Source organism: Polyergus mexicanus, unplaced genomic scaffold (assembly GCF_030449975.1).
Source record: "Polyergus mexicanus isolate NDT 795.1 unplaced genomic scaffold, iyPolMexi1.0 SCAF_5, whole genome shotgun sequence".
Classification (NCBI taxonomy): Eukaryota; Metazoa; Arthropoda; class Insecta; order Hymenoptera; family Formicidae; genus Polyergus; species Polyergus mexicanus.
This window is the reverse complement of record NW_027223325.1, coordinates 702,190-718,176: the sequence shown is the minus strand read 5'-3', so window position 1 is coordinate 718,176 and position 15,987 is coordinate 702,190. Positions and strand designations below refer to the sequence as shown.

General features: G+C 40.1%; 1 long non-coding RNA gene across 1 annotated transcript in view; it reads right to left on the bottom strand.

Annotated features, from left to right (window-relative positions):
* LOC138932953 (uncharacterized) overlaps nucleotides 1-15,987 on the bottom strand; it is a 157,071-nt gene that overhangs the window by 48,062 nt on the left and 93,022 nt on the right. The gene's annotated exons all lie outside the window — the stretch shown is intronic.

Here is a 15,987-nt window from a genome sequence, read left to right as displayed (position 1 = left end):
TATTCGAAACGATATCAATTGTTTCAACGCTGTCGTAACTTACGTATTGTAACCGTGTATCGCGTATATCATTTTACCAGGTATATAAATATGAAACCGGAATTTGCCCATAGATGGTCCTAGCTGTCAATGTAGTTACCGTCAAACCGCGTCATTGGCGCCATTTTCTTGTTTTGACATCTGATAAAGATTTTCAACTCACAACAATACAAGTTTCGTACAACAGCATAGATTTTAATAGCGTTGAACATGTCAAATTTTGTGCCTGGAAACTACGATTTGCGGACAGCATTGATTTTCTGTTACCATTTGAAGAAAACTGCTGCAGAATCGCATCGAATGCTTGTCGAAGCTTACGGTGAGCATGCTCTTGGTAAATCATAGTGCTTTGAGTGGTTTAAAAAATTCAAAAGTAGCGATATTGACGTGAGAAACGAAGAACGTGGAAGACCACCGAAAAAGTGTGAAGACAGCGAATTGCAAACATTGTTGGATGAGGATGACAACAAATGATCGATTTGAATCAAGCTTTGCGTGAAAAACGACCAGAATATCAAAAAAGGCAACACAAAGTGATTTTGCTTCATGATAATGCACCATCACACACAGCAAAACCGGTGAAGGAAACGATTGAGGCGTTTAGTTGGGAAATACTTTCGCATGCGGCTTATTCACCAGACTTGGCTCCATCCGATTACTACTTATTTGCATCGATGGGACACGCACTTGCCGAGCAGCACTTCACTTCTTACGAAAATGTACGAAAATGGCTCGATGACTGGTTTGCCTCAAAGGAGCAACAGTTTTTTTGGCGTGGCATCCACAAATTGTCAGAGAGATGGGAAAAATGTATAGCTAGCAATGGGCAATACTTGGAATAAAATATTTTTTATCATTTTCATACAATAAACGTGTATTTTCTATACAAAAATTCCGGTTTCATATTTATATACCTGGTATAACAATGTAAATAAATCGTCAAGTTTAATATATCGACGCGTATATGGAACGATAATAGTTCTCTAATATTGTCAGACGTTCCGCGATGATTCACGTTTCAGAATTGAATAAGGATTGAATGTTCTAATAAACGTTATCTCTCCGCTCAGAGCGAGACAAACAGATGAGTCAAGACTTTCGGCCAGAGCATTGTTCACGTGCGGTCGTTTACCTCGCAATCTAACGAGCAAGAATTTCAAGAGTTTCTCATAGTTTTGGAGACCCTTACATCGCGCGAACTAGTTTATTAAGGAACGGCGAAAGAATCTAAACGCAAGACGAGACGGAGGAGATCCGATTGCGCACATCTAAGGGCATTTCACACCATTCTGAAAAAAAAGACAGAAGAAATTTGGCTAGCGTGAATCAAATTTGTTTGATTATTCAGCTGTCGACTCTTTTTCCATCATCTAAAGCCAACATCTTAGTTAGAGCGAACCTTCGTCCCTCCTCAGTCGTATCTTAATATTCCACGATTCAGACGGTGTGGATTCGCCTTAAATGAAGCATAACTGCGCTTCGTCTACAAGAAGCAGCGTCCTTGATTTCGCAGCTGCAGCGAGACAACTATATCGCTACTGTAACCGCATCATGTCGCATAAAGTCCTTCGGTGTCGCGTGTATTCGTTTGACGCTTTAACTCTAATTCCCTGTCTATACTTTAAATCACGGTTTTCCATATGAATGAGATACATTTTCATCGCTTTCGATTAAAAATATTTTACAAATACATCTGTCTTGAAAATATTTACGTAAAAGAAAAAAAAAAAAACGCCAAGTATACTGTATTTTTTGAGAAAAATTTTGTTATATAATATACAAAAGATTACTATGTTATGAAGAAAACAGTTACGCACTTTATTTGATTCTTTACTTCGCGTACTTTAATATATGTATATCTGCAATTTCTGAAAAAAAAACAAGGACAAATTCAATTATATTTTCATTAACCTCGTTTGCGTGTATATATATATAGAAGAAATTTATTTTCGTATACGTGTATTTAAAAAAAAAAAAAAAAAAAAAAAAAACCCTTTAATGCAACATAAAATTATCGGTATTAATTTTGTGTTTACTCGTCCGCGATTATACGGAAGGATTACATATGTTATATTAATAGATAGTTGTGTGTATATATTGAATGAGAATCTGCGTGTATATGGTACATGTGCGCGTGTAATATACATGTATATGGAAAGTTTTGCATTTTCCGTGCAATTTAATTCCTCCTTGTTGCATCGCAATATTCGCTTTAGTAGTTTCCAGATGAAAACTTACGCCGTTTACTTTTCCCGGAATTTGCGGGGTAAAAATTCGAAAAATAACATTTACACGAGCTCTCTTTCGCGGAAACAGTATCACGCTGAAATATGGTATACGGACGGGGAATGCCCATTCGAAGATTACGGATTACGGAAAAATCGTATAGACGACATATATCTTTCAAGTTTGTAACGCGTCGCCTTAATAATGCGTAATGTACATTTAATGAGACACGCCAAGCGAATTGTACGTGATTTCGCGATTTTATTTGTCGTTTATGCGCTAAATTAATAGTTGTTGACAATTTTAATTGCAGTCGTGTTTACATGCGCGTGACTCTAATTCTTGCGTAACAATAAAACGATTACGCGTCGCGCGCGCCAAAGCCCCCGTAAATAACAATTTTTCAACAAAGTGCTATGCGAGAGGGCAGTAACGAGTCGAGACGAGTATTGATCCGGTTCTGGCGTGGCCCCAATTACAATATTTTATTGAACTATATAACCACACGTGCTTGTGTGTCGAATTGCGGGAGGAAGAAAAAAAAAGGAGGAGGGGGGTGGGAGGGGAGAAAAATGCGCGGCGCCTTTTCCTTGTACGCGCGATTAGAGCGAGGCGGATAATGTGCACGAGCGTGTCTTATCACTTGTTCCAACGTCGTTATCGTTGTCGTCTAGCAACTACCAACTTGCCCGCCGGCCCGAAACATTTCTCGCGTAGCTGACTAATGACCCAATAGTTTAGATAGCGAGACGCGAGACGAGCATTACTCGTTAGATGCACGATGATGGTGGAGCGAGCTTGTAGCCGGAAATCGGTAGGCGAAGTAGGAACGCTCGAGAAGCTATTCGTCATCGATCCTTTCGAAATATACATCCGCGCATTCAACTGCATTACTACGCTTTTTTATAATATTCGGCGCGTTAAACTTAACAAGCGCGAACGAATCGCTTCGTTTAACGCTGCAAGAGATGTTTCATCGATGGACGAGGAGAATCTTTTTTCAGTTTCGGTGTATCGCGATTAAATGTGGCTTCATATGCGCGTAGCGAAATAATAACGACGAGAAATTGGAAAATTTAGTTTCGGCGTGCCATTAAATCCCATTAAGAAAGTAGCTACGTGAAATTTTACAGTGCATCGAAAAGAGGTCGAGTCAGTCCGAGTTTATGTCGAGCTTTCGAGGTTCAAAATCATTCGCTCGCGTCAATTCATTTTTTTTTTTCGAACAAAAGGAATCCTCCATAGAGGAGATAAGGCGGGGACGAAACGCGACGAAACGCCAATTGTCGACGCGGCGTCTTTGTCGCGATCGGCAAACCGACGACGGCGCGAAGAGGAAACGGAAGCCCCCGAGTGACGCAAGTTTTCCGCCTCGGGCTCGCGATGGAAGCGGACGGGAGAGGGTGATATACAGCGGCTCTCGGCAAATTAAATGAGGGTGGTTTGTAGCGCTGACACGTACACCCGTTCGTCACACTCTAACCGCACGGGCCACCCCTTACTTTCCACCTTACTTCCTCCGGAGGAAAGAGAGCGAGAGAAAGATAGAGATAGATGAACCATCGCCGCGCTCACACCCTCGCCAATCGCCGGACGTTCGAAATTGAACTGCGGCATCGATGATAATGGCGATGCATACTTCAGGTGCAGCAATCGCGAAAAAGAGGCCACCCCGAGATCTTTTAGCCGTGTGATCTAACCGGTTCCGAGACGTGAGCGGCTTCAAAGTTTTAGCGGAGAGAGGAAGCGAGAGGAGGAGGAGGCATCCGCCATCGGGGAGCTGGGCGCCGGCCTCGTTAAAAATGTACGTAACCAGCGCGCCCTAAAACTTACTTTTTCGTTAGACGCTCTTGTGTCTAAGAAAAGACGAAAGAGAATGTTGCGCGGCTTTATTTCTCTTTGCTCTTTGTGCTGACGGAAACGAGGGAGAGACGTCGGCTTGAAATATTCATCGTAACAGAAGACGCGTCGCGTCGCGGAGAATTTCGAGAGCTCGTACGCGATTTTATAATTTCGCTCGTTTCCGTGCTCGATTAACATCATTATCTCTCTTTTCTATCGGAGGTTCCATCATTTTTTTCTTTCGGAGAAGAGGAAGCGAGGACTCTCGCGCAACGAGATTTCAGATGATATTATTATAGGAGATTTAGGAAAAATGTGAAATCCTCATTTCTATAACTGCTGTAATCTGAGACTATATGAGTTGCGGGAGTTTTTGTATAATCGCTTTGCACATAATTGGATTTAGTAATATACAAAATCGTATAAAATTTATTGTCCTTTCTTCAAAAGCACCTACTTTTTAAAATCCATATATTTCTACAAGCCTATACATTCTTCTTTATTTAAAGAATAATTTAAATTTGTTTTTCGAATTCTTATATTACATTTTATATTAAGCAACCATATACATACTCGTATCCTTTCTTAGAACAACATTTACCGTTTCAATCTTATGGAAATGAGTAGTGAACTCTACGACAACACAAATCATAATACTTGAAAATCTATTTCATGCAAAATCACGAGTTAAGTTATATCTATAATAATACGGAAAAAAAAAGAGAGAAATTATACAGTTTTTTTTCGATTTTCTCGAAATTACCACAATCGAATTTGTACAGTTGCGAAATTTGCGGATTCGATTATGAATATCAAATTTGTGTAGAACAATAAATAGGCACACTTGACATACATTTATTGCTCCATATGACATTTTCATCAATGCGGGGTTGGCAATGACGCTATATTAAAGTTGCGAGTGTCCTCTGTTCTCTCCAGAAACGAATTTGTTATCGCCGGCCAGAAACATTTCGCAAATTAAATTACATTTGACGTATTTCGTTTAACGCGCTAGTCACAAACTTGGGATTAAATTTCCGACGCCATTGTCCTCGGTTCTCGAACCGTGAATATCGCCTGCCTCACCTTAAATTCGAGACGCGTCCAAACTCGCAAACTTGTAAAATGCAATTTGCTTGGTTTAAGAGTAACATCAGCGTGTCCGGTAATGTACGTACGAGCTGCATTATCGCCGTTATTCTCTCTTCGTTATTTATCACGCTGGACTGCACGTCAGCTTAATCCTTAAATTTGATTATGCATTTTACGAGATTGCATATTTATTATAATTCTATATTGTGCGCGTAAATTTATATATTATTTATACAATATAATAAAATTGTATTTTTAAAAAATTGGATAAACAGTTTTACGTTTATGCCAAATTGATGTAAAGCCACAAAAAAATTAATATAACAAGGATAATTAGAGCTTTTGTAAATTTTTTGTAAAACCAATCACATTATCTTCGTATATTCATAATATATTTTTAACGCCAACGAATTTTACCGATGTAAAAATTTTGACAAATTTAAAGCTTGACAATCAATTTAAAATATTGTATTATTATGTAAATTGCGAAATATTTTCTATCGCTTCTCGATGAAAATTAATATCGAAATAACTACATGGATGATCCGAATAAACTGTCAATAAATTATGCTTATTTAGTTTCATCCGTTTATTAAATCCGTTTCAGCTTAATCTGGTTTATCATATAATATTTATTACACGAGAAACTTGCGGAACTTATACACAAAACGTTGGGATGTAATCTTTTGCAGCGAAATGAGTTAAATGTATATAATAACGAGAATTGAATTCTCACCCGATGCGAAAAATATTTGAATTGAAGAAAGAAAGCAAAATAATTATGAACGACAATTAAAATCCAAATAAAATTTAGGTTTATAAAATTGAACATACAATACGCGCATATATATACGCGTGTTTCTAAAATTACCTTACATAATCGCACTATTAACCAGAATCAGATTTACCCAAGACGCTTATATGGCTTGATCGAGGATCGCCGCTGTAAATCTCGGATATATCGATGTTGATGCGTGGCGGAAACATCTCGTATGCGTATAACCGTATCCCATAACCGTTCCGTATACCTTTTTTTGCATACGAGGCACAATGATCCGCGAATATTTGCCGATAGCACGTTCGCGGAGATAAAAGCAATAAAAAGCGCAAAACGCGTCCGCGAGAGCGTACGTGATCTCCGCGATTCCGTAATTATTCAGGAGCCATTATAAGGGCGCTATCAAGTCGTCGTCACCTTTTCAAATCGTTAGAATTTTATCGCGGTCCTCGCGATACGCAAAACTCCAAGATATACAGACACAGGGTTACGTGTCCGCCGTGCGTTATAAACGTCGCCAATTTTGCGAAATTACGGCGATCTCGCCGACGGGATATACGAGTCGCCGCAGTGAAACGTGGAAACGGGCTTTAATATCGAGCGCTTTAAAGGCGACGGCCGCCACGATCCATTCGCAACCCTTTCTTATCGCATTCGCGCGCCGAATATGAAGCTATCAGTTTTAAGTCTCGAGGCACCGGCGAAGATGCGGCGACGAAGTTCGCCAACTTCGAAATTGATATTGTCAGATACGAAGTTTCCGTTTACCGGCCCCGCAATCTTTTTCCACGTGTGCGGCGCGCCTCGGGGGGGGAAAAAAAAGGGGGGGGGCGCAGTTAACTTTCAGATAATATTGCGGCGCGGATTCGCCGGAGCGCGAGGGAAGGGGAGGGCGGGGAAGCGAGAAGGCCTTATTTACGCGGCCGACTGTCGCGGCTTAAGTGCAACAAATCGATTAGCGTGGGGCTTTATCTTCTTTCTCGCGCGTTTTCAATCTCCTTCCCTCTTTTTCTGAAACACCGTCGAGACACGCGAAAGCGAGCGAATGAGCGAGCTACAGCTACCCTTATACTCACCGCTACCACTCTGGGGGGTGGGGGGGGGGGGTAGCTCGAGCTTAGAATCGAGGCCGCGCGCGCGACTCTAGATACAGTTAAGTACAAAATGTGGTAACGACGGGGGCGGGAACGCGATTTTTCTCCTCGTGCTCGCGCGACATTACGCGAGGGCGGCTTCTTATCCGTGCGAGATATGGTACTATCGGCTTTAAGTTGACCAAATATTAGGCGTTCAAGTTTGCTAAAAGTTTTCGCGGAAGAGACTACTCGGAGACGCCTATCGTTTTATCCCAAAAGTCCAATATACGGATCGATACGTCTCTCTGTCTCTCTCTCTCTCTCTATCTCTCTGTCTCTCTCTATCTCTCTGTCTCTCTCTCACTCTCTTTTTCTCTTTCTGTCCCGGTATATTACCTCGGCACATAATTCCGTATGTAATATCGCGACAGGCATGCGGCTACTGAATTCGGAAACTTCGACAACTTTGAACTTTGCCGTTCGCCCCTAGCCTCCGATCTTTCGCGAAGGGTTAGAGACACATCGCCATCTACGAGAGACGATATCCTCATCGACGATAATGGAAAATATCGGAAAGCAAAGCCATCTTCGTGCTTTCCCTCCCGATATCGTGTTACGTGTTACCTCATTTCTGTCAGATTATCTTACGCTTCTTATTTCGTCCAATAATTTTCTTTATTAATATCCTTATCAAAATACAGGGTGTATTTGAAATGATGCACTAAACTTTAGGAGCATATTCTAGAGATCAAAATTAAGACTTTTTTTTTCCTATGAGTCCGCAAATGAACCCTCCTCCGAGCTAGAGGCCCCTAAAGTTTGGGGAAAAAATTAAAAAATTGGCTGTATTTCAGAAAAAAAAAGGCAGAAGGTTGAAATTTGGTATAGCCCAATAAATTATAAAGTAAAGTAAGCCAGCGTTGCGAGTGTTTGGTCAATTTCACACACTTTCGAATTTTTTAGCTCGGAGAGGGGTTTATTTGCGGATCCATGTTTATAAGAAAAAAAAAAAAAAGTCTTATTTTGACCTCTAGAATACGCTCCTAAAGTTTAGTGCATCATTTCAGATACATCCTGTATATATATACAATATATATTTTTAAAAAGCGATCTGTATTATTTGAATCAACAAATATCTCTGTATTTTTTAAAATAATATATCTGTCAAAAAAACTATAAATATCTAGATAGTTTTACGGAGTTTAAACACAAACACAATTTAGAAAAATATTATTATCTATTGTGACAGATACATTATATATATTGTATATATAGTGATTCACGAGATTGAGAGTGTTTCAAAATAGATTCAAAGATTATTTGGGAGAATATATGTATCACAATTAAAAAAAAAAAAAAATATTATAATCTTCTGATAATACACTAATGCTCTAAAGTAATATTTCTTTTTACATATTTATCCTCTCTTTTCTCTTTACCGTCTTATTGGATAAAAGCTTATAAAGCTTGTCAAGCATTGAAGGAAATTCCTGAATAATCGCGTATAATACATATTAAAAATTTTTCCCATCATGTTCTCTTATTGAGTTTGAAAACTCACAAGTTTAACCGTACAGTTATTTTCGTAAACGCAGCCAGCAAGATATTACTTCCGATATTGTAATAAATGTTGTTAATATCTTTTTTATCACGAAACACAAATATGTAGCCGTATACATCGTGTTTTGCTCGAGTAATACGCATCCGATAATACGCATTTCCTTATATAAACCGCACGCAGACTCGAAGAAAACTCACTCTCTTTTAACACCGCCCTCAACTTTCTAATACTCTTTACATGGCCAATTAATTGCGGATATTATTATCAGCGGCTAACAGCGAATTATGAAGACGAACCTCGGTTTCTCTAAGTACATGAGGTACGCGACTCTGATAAGGGCAAAAGGGATTAAAGCGGTGTATAGAACGAACCGTATAGGGGATGCGATATCGCGTTTTATTGGCCGACACTAACGATTTTAAACGAGGCGTAATACGAGAAGATCGCGCTTCTAAGTAAAAGCGTACACGATGCTCGCGCGATATTGCCTCTCGCGAGTGTACACGAAGCGTGGATTAAACGGTGTACCATCTCCCTACCGTGGAAATTCCTTATTTATGAGGGGCGTATGACGCGCTATTTCCGCAACATAGAAAGTCGCGCATGCGGGATGTCGTTTCACGGATTGTCTCCGGGACGAAGATCGCTTTATTACGGACAACGACGATGATCATGAGCGCGAAATGTTTTTTTTTTTTTTTTTAACAGAAATATCTCTATCTCTCAATGGAGAGCCGTTAATAAAAACCGATGTAGATGAAGACAAGAGATCGGTTCGTCGCGAGACTCCGTTTTCTCTCTCGTTCTCAGTAACGAGATCCGATAAACTTGATATAATTCGCATACTTATCCTTTTATCGATGGACCCCGGAGAGACAGACGTCACTTGCACCATTGCGATTATAATCGACACACACGGGACGCTTCTTATTTCACCTCGAAATGCCCCGTGACGGGAAATATTCGTGACAACGACGAAACAAAGATCTGCATAATCGATTTTTACGACGATACAACTTATAATGTTATATTTATTCAGTAATTATATTATTTTAAAGTCAAATAAATACGTTTCTTTTTCTTTTTTCTTTTCCATAAAAATATATAAGAAAAATTGTAGATATTAAATCTGATTTATTGTTAATTGTCTAAAGTGTATTTTATAAATTTATAATATTTCAATTTACATTTCTGAAACAGACTGTTTGTTTGGAATTTTTTCTTACTTTCAAAAAATTTTGTGCCTCCAAGAAACGCAAATAATCGCAATAAGTGGAGAGATCAATCCGCGAGATTACCTTCAATAAAAAAGCATCGAATAATACGATCGCGTCGTTGGCTTTACGAGCGATATATCCGGCATTGTCAAAGAGGTTGAAAACAAATCTCTCGCATTGGCGCGGTCGTTTCTTGACGATGGAAAAACATATAAATATCCGTATCGACGACTTTATTCGCGTCCGAGGTATATTTAAGTGTGACACTTTCCTCGAACTTTGCTCTCCTCTTCTTCGCCATAATCGCGGCTTTCCGTCATAACGCTAATCGTGATACAAACGTAAGTTACGACGTCGGCCGCGAAAACGAGACGTGTAAAAGTAGCAAATTGACCGTTTGATTGTCGATCCGTCAGGCAACGGCGCCATTTGCGGCCATATAACCATGTCGGTCTTTCTTATTCTCATCACGCACCTCGAGCGGTATAGCGGCGAAATGGAAATCCGTGTGTGGAATTCGCACACACATCCGATCACATCGGAAACTAAAAGTTGAGGCAGCAATATCGTTGTACGTATAGACGGAATTGTTGCCGGGATTCGATCGAGGTTTGCCAGACAGGCTTTGCATCGACATTTCATTCTTCCTCTTCGGCTTACCCGTGTCCTTTTATCAAGATGCAGCATATTTTTAAAACATCTCTAGATACAATCTGTACACACTAGTCACAGTTGAGGAAAAAAAGCTAGATTAGTGTTTGAGTGCAGGGCTTAAAATACATAATTTATCCGTCGCTAGCACGCCGACATGTTGGTCGCCAATAAAAGCGTATAGTAAAGTGTGCCTTAGTGTCCTTTCGAAAAACCTCAAAGTACACAATATTGTTAATAAATCCCTTCTTCATTAACAAAAACGGAATGCTAAGAAGTTTGGAACATGGCTAATTGTAAGAAGGTCGAGTTGCGCTCGAAATTAATTAATTTCCGCTTTTATTATACTAGGTAGTACGTTCACGATTGTACTGTTGAAAAACTGTACGAAAGATTCTACAATATTAGCTCCGCTCACCTAGCTCCGACATCTTATAAGATAATAAAATCGTGATTAAATTAATTCGGCGCGCGCCAAAAATTTTCTCCATTTTATTATAATTTTGTAGAAACATATAACGCACTCTTTATCAAATCATTAGCGAGACATTTATAAATAACTCTTTTCAAACTGTAAACCAAAATAGTATAATGTAACTGAAAAATGTGTAATACAATCATATTATATCGAGTTAAGCATACAGAGTGTCCCCAGAATTTAAATGGCAAAACTTTAGGAGCGTGTAGGGGACCGAAAAGCTAACAAAGACGGAAAGTCCTTTAATTAGAGGTTTGCTCGTTTTTCCTCCATTATGAAGAAAATCACAAAAAAAGAAATCACAAAACAAGTCTTCGTGTTTTTACTTATTTATTTATGTTATCATCTATTTAACGCAGATATTGTTCGAAATGTTGCCCTCTTGCAGCAATGCAAGCATTACGCCTAGCACTGACCTCGTTAATTGCAGTTAGACATTGTTCTAGTCATGCTCTTGGTGCACTGCATCTATGATTTGGTCTCTTAACTGCTCTCTTGAATCGATTGGCACCGTAAAGGATAACATCAAGTGTTTACATATGTAAGGAACCTTACGTACTTTACGGAAGCAGAAAATTTATTCAGTGCCAATCAACTCAAGAGAGCAACTGACAATGAGAGATTGAATTTTTGCGATTTTCTTTAAAATGGAGGAAAAACGAGCAAACCTCTAAAGGACTTCTCGTCTTAGTTTTTCAGTCCCCTACACGCTCTTGATGTTTCGCCATTTGAATTGAGGATACCCGGTATAGTGAAATATTTCGTTAAATTAAAGACTATTGCAACAATCGTGCTAAAATTATTTCTTGGTTGTTAAAAAAAAAATATATATAAATAAATTCGATTTTAATGTTTAAATTTTTACTCCCGCAAGACGCCCTGACGTATTTTACGAAGATTACAAACGGAAAGACTGAAAGAGAGTTAAGCGCGAAAGAAACTCGATGTAATCCGCCGATTCAATAACTTTCATTTTGCTTTATCCAACGCGACGTCTGACTAACCGAAACGACTTTAAAAGGCCAAAAAGGGTGAGAGAAATCGCGCAATCTCACGACGAGGGGCTTTTCGAAAAACCAGAGTCAGCATGTAGGACACTTCTGGCTGGTCGGGAAAGTCCTTGAACCGCCCGGAACGTCCATGGGAGTCGTAAAGTGCCGCGCGCGCTTCTTAAGAACGTGAAGAGAAGTTAAGATGGTACAACGTAGAGATAAAACATGTACTTCTGACCGTCGTGCCTTTTGATCTCGACTTTGGTCCACGGTCATCCTCAAAGAGACACTCCGGCTCTCCGCTTGCCAAAATGATTCTTTCACGTGAATATATATATTTCGCGTTGCTTTCGGCTCTCGATATTGAAAAGCCGACGTCGGTGGGCAATTAAATTAATTTATTCGCGGCATCCTTTAACTATTCTCCCATTCCGCATGATCGCGTCGAGCCCTTTCGGCGATGGCGTTTGATATATTATTTAATAATTATAGTAAAACAAATCGAATTAAATTCTAACATAAAAGAATTTATTATACACGGGCGTACAATAACTCTGTAAAATAAAATTAACACCGTATATAATTTCATTGAGCGCTCTTTATACATCCGCATAAAAATGCTTTCAAATAATCCGAATTATTTGTTAAATTAATTTTAAGAGAAATGTATTCAGCGTACGCATACATTTTAAGGATAATGATTTTTCTCTTGTCGGTTAGGCGCATTTACACGCGCATCTGTTTGCGTTGGATATTGAACGGATGCTGAAATGGTTACGAATATGAGACCCGCGATGCGCCTTTACGCGAATAAATCGATTACGTAAATTGCATAAACGCGAAACTACGGCAACTCGCATTAGCGGAGCGCATATTCGATCGTTATCGATAGCAAACTTTGGGCCATAATTACAAATCGCGGATCTCTCGCTCGCCAAAGGCAGGCTAATCTCGAGGAGCGTCGCGAAAGAGAGAGAGAGAGAGAGAGAGAGAGAGGGGCATTTCTCTCGCACGTGGCTGCTGATGCGAAGAAGACGTCACGCGGCAGCTTTTTATTCCGCGCACGTGTCCCAGTTCACAATGCACGGGACAAACGGGAAAATCTTTACGCGTTACAGAAAGACGGTCCATCGGGGCAATACACACACACACGCGCGCGCGCACATACACATCGAGAGGGGATAAAGAAGGGATTCTGTCGCGCGCGCAACCGGCCGCGAGCGCAGACCTCGGTCGTTAAAGGCTCTAAAAGCGTTTACGGCACCGTGTTTCACCGGGCAGCGATGTGAAACAGTTACACAATTATCGAAAAACCATTACGCCGAACCGAGTGTCCGAGAGTCGGCCGAGTGCTAACGGTACGAATGCGCGCGGGTCACCTAGCGCATCACGTTCGCGCGTGTATGTGTTGCACGCGCGTGTCCGTCCCAGATCCCACAGGCCGGACTCACTCGCGTAAGTAGACGAATCCGTGATTTATAACTCCCGCTCCTCGTAAATATACGCGCGACAATATATCTCCTGGGCTTGTCGTGAGAGAGAAGGAGAGCGGCTGCACTTTTCTCGTGAGAGGGAGCCCCCCCCCCCCTCCCCTTTTCCTTTCACCCGCTCCGCCACTTTGTTTCTCTTTCACATCCCATGTCTTTCTTTCTCCTTTGCTACTGTGTGTGTGTGTTTTTTTTTTCTTCTTATTCTCCTTCTTTATTTCTTCGCCGACGAGAGAGCGGACGCGGAGGAGCTGGTGACGAACGGAACGCGAGCGGATTCATTGGCGAGACCGAACCAACGATCATCTCGAGCGAGAGGACCTCGATCGAGTTTACGATCCTCGTAAAATAAATCAATAAATGCTGTTTTAAGAGCCTACCGAACGTTACGGAGTCTCCGCTCTCTCTCTTTCTCCCTCTCTCTACCTACTCTATTCTACCAACCCGTCAACCAACCTCGGGAAATTATTTCTTTTTCTGCCCTCTCGCACGGCATCGATGTCTCCACGGGGACATCCGATTTTTAAGGAGGCGAGCCGTAACTCCTTCCGTATATTGTCGTAACGATATTATCGTAACGATATCCTCGCGGACGGTTCTATGAATTTCGCCCGACGATAGCGATACCCGCGATCGAAAATCGACGCCGTCTACTTTTTATGGAATTTTTACGGCCGCTTTTTACGCCGTTACGAGCCCGATTGCGGAATACTCCGCGTGACGGAAGGAGAGTTTAAGTTAGAGAGTACCCCGTTGGTACCCGAGGCTCGCAAGAAAGAAATTCCCGACGAATCGCATCGTTCGATGGACTTCGTTACATCGGAATTCGCGCGAGGAATTCGAACGGACAACCGAGTGACCGGAACTTATTTATAGCGTACAGCCGTAAATCGAGACACGTTTGTGACCGCATGCAGAGTAAATAAAATGCTCGTGCTACGTAACCCCTTCTTATCTCTCTCTCTCTCTTTCTTTCTCGTCGATAAATATTTATAACCACGCGATGTACTATAAAGACCAATAACGTATATTATGTTTAGTCCGAGTCGGAAAGAAGCGCCCACCTCGAAGCCCATCCTGACCCGTAGTTACGTAGTACATATTTGAACGCTACGAGACGATGGTTAGCCGGACTCTACAATGGTTATACGACCAGCTGTAAATCTTAATTCTCGTTGCATTTCTCGGGCGTACGTCATCTCTAAGGGATCCCTTTCGACCTATCTTCTGTGCGAGATGGTGTTTCCGACGCACCCTTTTTCAAGTAAATTTCCCTTTGTCGCAACTCTTTCTTTTATCTCGCAGTAATAATTCACTCGTACTCGTGTATGTTTCAAGTTACAGGTATATGGATTCTCTCGAGACGAGGCCTTTTCAATGTAAATACAAAATGTAACTGAACCAATAAACACGTTTCGAGGATCATAAATTATTCTCGATAGAAGAAAGTTTTGTACAACAGTTATCGTACAATGTATCGGGTTTGTTTGGAAAATTTTCCCAACAGGTTATATATATATATATATAATATATATTTGTCTTATATACTTTATATACAAAGAGAGCTAGAGAAAGAAAACAAATTCCAAACAAAATCCATTATACGTAATAATTATTATACAAAGCAAATCTCGGAAAAGATGATTGAAAAATTTAGAAATATTCTAAATTAATTTTTAATTAATTATGTTGGAAAAACGAACAACGTTATTCTCTCTATTGTACAAGTAAAGATTTAGAGACATCAAACATTATTTTTTAAAAAGCCTGACAAAATTTTATTATGGTATCGTTTGAATAATAAAAATACCTTGAATTACTTATTTAATTTTTTATTTTCATTTAATGCCTTCTTATTTTATTGAAGCGGTATGTTGATTCCGCAATCACGTGTACACGCAATTGGAATCCTATTTAAATAATTCCTAAGGAGAATTAATTCAACATTTTTCACGTTACCTCAAGTTGCCTCGAAGAGCAATTCATCGCTGACAATACGAATAAACGATGAAATCGAATCGCAACGCGCAGCTGTCGTTCGCCTTAGGAATGTATTGGGTGATTGCATAAGTTCGTGCCCGATTTAAATATAAACTTCAATAGATTATATTTTAGAGATAACACTTTTATTAATCAATTATATAGTCTCTATTCTTTTCTACAATAGTTTTCCAACGGTCTATAAGCTTGTCGATTCCATTTTTGAAGAAAGAACTTGGTTTTTCTTGAAAAAAGTTTGTAAGGTGGTTTTCGACAGCTTCCTCGGAATTGAGATTCTCGCCATTTAAACTATTCTGCAAAGACCGGAACAGATAAAAATCTGGAGGCGCAATATCTGGAGAATATGGCGGGTGCTGCAGAATTTCCCATTGCAACTCCTGCAGTTTTCCTGCAGCTTATTCCTTTCAGTCAGGAGATGCGGCACCGACGTATCAAGCTTGGAAATGTATCCAAGCTTTTTTAAATAACGAAAAGCGGTTGAATTATCGATGTTCAGCCTCTCAGCAATATCCTCAGTTGTAATCCTTGGGTTTCTTTCCACTAAGGC